This window comes from Lygodium microphyllum, chromosome 20 (assembly GCF_053477565.2).
Source record: "Lygodium microphyllum isolate KBCC chromosome 20, Lygodium_microphyllum_v1.1.10, whole genome shotgun sequence".
NCBI lineage: Eukaryota > Viridiplantae > Streptophyta > Polypodiopsida > Schizaeales > Lygodiaceae > Lygodium > Lygodium microphyllum.
The window spans coordinates 130,277,841-130,283,538 of record NC_141154.1 but is presented as its reverse complement, the minus strand read 5'-3'; the positions used below and the strand labels follow the sequence as shown (position 1 = coordinate 130,283,538).

General features: G+C 42.2%; 1 pseudogene; it reads left to right on the top strand.

The window, feature by feature from the left end:
- The first annotated feature begins 2,630 nt into the window (after positions 1-2,630).
- LOC148019391 (pseudouridine-5'-phosphate glycosidase pseudogene) lies at positions 2,631-3,188 on the top strand (annotated as a pseudogene).
- Positions 3,189-5,698: the final 2,510 nt, after the last annotated feature.

Genomic DNA, 5,698 nt, shown 5'->3' with positions numbered 1-5,698 from the left:
ATTGGTATGATCACGAGTTGTTCTACTCCGGATATAGCCATGTTGAGATGGATTGCATACATCAAGTCATTAAATCCGGAATTTAAACACATAGCAAGGAAGGATAATCCAGTGGCAGATATGTTGTCTAGAGCCAGGTATGATGATGAGGAGACTCTACTTGCAGAAGAGGATGATGCAGAAATTTCAGCCACTATGCTTGATCATGTTTGTCATGTCTATGATATTGTGGCTTTTATAGAAGAACTTTATGTTGGAGATTGGTTGCAGATTGGCAAGTACCTTAGTACACTAAGCAAAAGAGATGAATGGACAGATGAAGAGTTCAAGAAGATCAGAAGGAAAGCCTATGGTTATTTTCTCAAGGACGGATTTCTTTGGAAGCATCCGAAGAAAAGAGGCGGATTACCTTTGCGGGTTGTCTGCGATAGAGAGACACAGTTACAGGTGATGAGAGAGTTTCATGAGAGTCCTTGGGCTGGTCATAGAGGAGTATGGGCCACTTATGAGAAAATCAGGGAGAAATTTTGGTGGAAAGGCATGTATAGAGATGTTTCTCACTTTGTTGAGACTTGCAGAGACTGCCAGATGTATTCGGTAGTGCGTCATAGAGATGAGCTTCATCTGACCTATCCGCTATGCATTCATTATAAGTGGGTAGTTGATTTGGTTACCATGCCTATGGGTCTATGGCAGATGAGATACATTGTTTTGGCTAGAGAGGATCTTACCAATCATGTTGAGGGCAGATCTTTGAGAACGAAGACCACTAGTGCAGTGTGTAAGTTCTTATTGGAGGAAATTTTCTGCAGGTATGGTTGTGTGGATAAGATCACTGCGGATCGTGGTGAATTGGATGCAGATGAAGCTAGGGAGTTTTTCTCTCAGCTAGGAATCAAATTGGCTCTAACCACAGCATATAATCCAGAGAGAAATGGAAAGAGTGAAAGAGGGCATCCGCCGATAGTGAAAGCATTAGCCAAAGCATGCAGAGGACGGATTGGAGAATGGCTGAGACTTCTACCATTTGCTTTATGGGCTGATCGTACGACTCATAGTGTTACCACAGGATATATGCCTGCAGAGTTGATGTATGGTCAGAAACCTGTTATGCCGATTGAGACTTGTGCTTTGACTTGGTCAGTTTTACCTTGGCAGGAGGATTTGACGAGAGAGGAGCTCTTAGCTCTTCGGATTCGACAGTTGGAAAGGAGACCTGAGGATATTCAGCTAGCTATTGACAGGTTGAAGGTTGCTAGACTAAGAAATAAGGACAGGTTTGACAGTAGGCATCGTTTGCGGCCAAGAGCAATAGAAGAAGGAGATTGGGTATTGGTCTTTGATAGCAGCCTTGAAAATCAGCATACTGCACTTCGGAAGATGGTGAAAAGATGGTTTGGGCCATACATAGTTAGACATGTTTTTGATAATGCAACATATGAGCTGACTGAATTGGATGGGACAGTGCTTAGAGTGCCTATTGCTGGAAAAAGAATCAAGATTTTCAAGAAAAGAGATGATGAGGATTATGCATTGGAAGAATTTTCAAGAGAAGAGCAACGACAAGAAACTCCAATGGAAGAGACAGATGATATGGCTGAAAATCTTGTTAATCTACCGGAAATGCATAACGAAGAGATTGATTTGTTTGTGGATCTTGATGATAATGATCATGGGTAGTTGGCCCATCCGGAGGATGCGCAGGATTAGAGGGGGTGGATGTCGTATTGCTGCGCATTCGAGGTGTGAAAACCACCCAAAAGTTGTGCATGTGATTTGATACTTTGTACATACTTAGTTGTTATGTTTGCTCTTTCATTCTATGCTGAAGACAGAGAAGAACAGGGATTTTTTTGATATTTTAAGATATGCCGATTATGGGTTTTGTGAGGAAGTACTAAACTATTTCCAAGAGATGCAAATCGAAGTACATTGGAGGATAAATATGCCAAATGTGGGAGCTTGCTTGATGTTCAGCACATGTTTGACTGCATACCACAACGTAATGAGTATTTTTTGGAGTTTCCTTATCCTTGGCTATGTTGACAAGGGAATTCAGCTATTTGCGTCCATGACGAGGGTATATGGCACTATGGTGGACTTACTAGGATTTTGGCTTGGCAAGTGGGAACAACATTAAGCCTACTCCTTTTCATTTGTGTGCAATACACCATATGCAGAGTATTGTAGTAAAAACTGAACTTGGTTAAAACTCTTTGTATAGAGTATGCTGCGGTGAATACTCTCTATATAGAGTATGCTAAAACAAAAAATGATTGGAGGGAAATCCGAAAAGGGGGGGAGTTTTGAACGTTGGAACAGAGGAGGATGGCATGGGGGCACAGAAATCTGAGGAAGAGTATTCGAGGATTGATGGGGAGGAAAACAGGGAGCGCTGGGGTAGCAATATGGACGTCAAGGACGGCGACGGAAGAACTGTGACGATGGAGGAAAACTGAGAGGAGCACAAGTATCAGTTGCTTTGAGCAGATTACAAAACCCATAAAATATATGACTATGGATATATTAAAGACATGGACTAATGTTGGTCTGATATATACTCGGGAGGATATGTTTACTTCACAGACTTACCCCAAGGACGAGATATCACATGCTGATGGTGAAAAGCAATGGATGTCTCATCTGATTTAACAGAGCTTGGAAGGTCGCCTGTTGCTGTTTTCTGTGCTGGTGTCAAGTCAATTCTTGACATTCCCAGAACGTTAGAGTACCTTGAGACTGAAGGTGTTACTGTTATTGGATACAAGACCAATGAATTTCCTGCTTTCTTTACTCGCCACAGTGGCTGCAAGGTACCTTGTCGTGTTGATTCTCCAGACGAATGTGCAGATATCATATCATGTCTTCGATTTCCGAGGCTTATGCAAACTTGTTTAGGGGAAAGAACCCCAACATGACCCTCCCCATAGGGTCTCATACAAGGTGCGAACTCTAGTTTGGATTTACAGAGTGGACTACTCATTGGGGTGCCAATCCCGGAAGAACATGAAGCAACTGCCAAGCCGATTGAGTCAGCAATCAGTAGTTCTTTGCAAGAAGCATTGAAGCAAAAGATTAGTGGAAGCACAATCACCCCCTTTTTACTCAAAAGAGTCAATGAAATTACTGGTGGAGCCTCGCTTGCTGCAAACATAGAGCTGGTCAAGTCTTCTGCAAGGGAAGTCTGATGACAATGTGACCATCATATTGAATGATATCTCATCATGGTTGGATGACAGAATAAGGTCCCAGTCCGTTCATGACTGAAGATTTCCATCTTCATATGTACTAAATTATTGTTACCCGAGGGGAGACTTACCGAGTATCGATGTTTCGTATTAAGGAGTGATTTTGCTGGTTTTTCTCCTATGCCAAGAACAGATTTGTGACTTCAAATTCCTTATAGTATTGGACATTATTATGATCTGTACTAAAACTGTTTTCTAAACCTCTTGTATATACCTCTGAGGATCTTCTGTATTCGTCTTTTATTGCTGCTGTAACTATTCTGAAGAAATATAAATATGATCCTTTGTGGAGGCCGCCACTATTGACGATCTATCCTTCTATCCTGAAATTATTCAAAGTCCTCAGTGGTTGCGACTTGGCTTTCGAAAACCCTTCGACACCGACGTGAAAGTGCTGCGTCACTTTTCAGCAAGATGGGAGACTCGCAAGAAGAGATGACAGATGATAATGTCATGAAGAACCTGTTTCAGTCATTTACCATGTATATGCAGCAGCAAGCTCATGCAAAACATGACAGTGATGCTATGGATGCCTTGAAAGCTGTCCAACAGGAGATGAAGCAGTTTAATGGCCAGCAAGTGTCAACTTACCTGCATTTGTATGAAGAAAAGATGAAGTTTTTTGGGGTTTCTCAAGATGTTTGGAGCCGCTACTTCTTGCAGATCGTGGTGCGCGCTCTTGAAGGTCGAATTGCAGAAATTCAAGAAGCACATGCAGGTTGGGCTAAATTTAAAAAGGCATTAAAAGATGAATATTTCCTGGAGGATACAGGTCTTATGAATCGCATGAATTTTTTAGCATGGGTTTCTATGCCTAATAAGGGACTTTCTGTTACCGCTCTTCTGCGAGAGTTTGAAAGCCGTTATGATCAGTTGGATGGGACTGAACAGCAAGCTTTGGAGATGCAGAAAGTGGAGTTATTTTTACAAGCTACAGATGCTGATTTACAGGAAAAGTTGGATGATCTTTTGGAAGATCAAGCTACTGATTCAGGTTTAAAGACTGAGTGGAGACATGTCATTGATGCTGTGAATGCTCTTGTTAAGAAGCAGCGCAGGAGAGTAAGATTGCATCGTAATACAGGATCAGTTCCTGAAAAATCCTTGGAGACTTCTTCTTCTACCCCTGCTGCAACTTCTTTGCCTAAGCCTACTCCTCCTGTTGTGAATCCACCAGTTCTTGCTGCTCTAGTGTCCTTATCTGTAGATGATGTTATTAAAGGCTTGGCGGATTTGACGATTGAAGCAGTCAAAGCTGAAATTGGTAAGTTAAAGGAGCAACTTATGTCAATACCTGTTGTAGCACCTGCTCCAGTGACTGCTTTTCTAGCTGGTCAAAGAAAAGGGCGACGATGTATTTGGTGTGATAGTACAGAGCACCAACACTGCAGAGATTGTGATGCTTTTTAGGAAGCACGTAAGAAGAATGTAGTGTTCTGGGGACAAGATGGGAAGATATGGCTGACAGAGATTGGCGCTCCTCTTGACACGAACTTTGGTAAGGGAGGTATGAAGAAGCTTGTTGATGATATGGCTGCGCGATCAGCTTATGTGAGTGTTAGAGGAGATGCTTCAGCTTTTGGAGTCCAGCTTGAGCAGAAATTTGATGGAGACTCTTCTTTATGGTCTTCTGCCTTGGAGATAGCGAGAAGAGGGAAAGTTTAGGCATCTACTATGACTTGTGTGGGCTCTAGCATCCGAGGAGAAACAGGATGGGATTCTCCTGTTGACAGGTATTCTATTTTTGCTTATATGGCTAAAACGCAGGGTTTAGATGCCATGGTTGAGAAAAAGAGAAGAAGAGATGAGGAGGGTCCTAGCTCCTCCAAAAAGACTAGAGGGGGTGACTTTGTTTCACCACCTGTTACAGCTCCACCTATGTCAAATTCTCCAGCTCAAACAGGTTTTGATCAATCAATGGGAGACAAGCAGAAAGAAAAGAGGCAACCAAGAAAAGAGCCAAGATTCAAGCTTTTGTCAGATCTTGAAATGCAAACGGATATGAGTAAGATTTTTCATGAAAGAATTTTGAATAGTGAAGTTACTTTTACTATTGGAGAAGCTATTGGGATTGCTAGAAGAGAAATACAGGATCAGATGCAGGATCTTTTGCGGAGGAAACGACATGCGATGGAAGGACCTGCTTTACAGGGATTGTGGCATGGAGCTCTTGGGGAAGAGCATGATGATGCAGTGATGGTTGAGAATGCTTCTGTTAATCCGCAATTGGAGAAAATAGTTCAGCCTATGCAGTATGAAGATGATGATACCCCTATTCTCATTCCTCGCAGCCATTTTTCACGAAGTCATTGGGCTAGAGCAACCACTGAGACAGTGGTAAGGATTGGAGAGAAACAAATTCCATTGGTCGCTTTAGTTGATCATGGTTCTGAGATTAATCTTATTGCTCGAGGTGTTTATGAGAGTGGCAAGTGGCCTATGGATGCAAA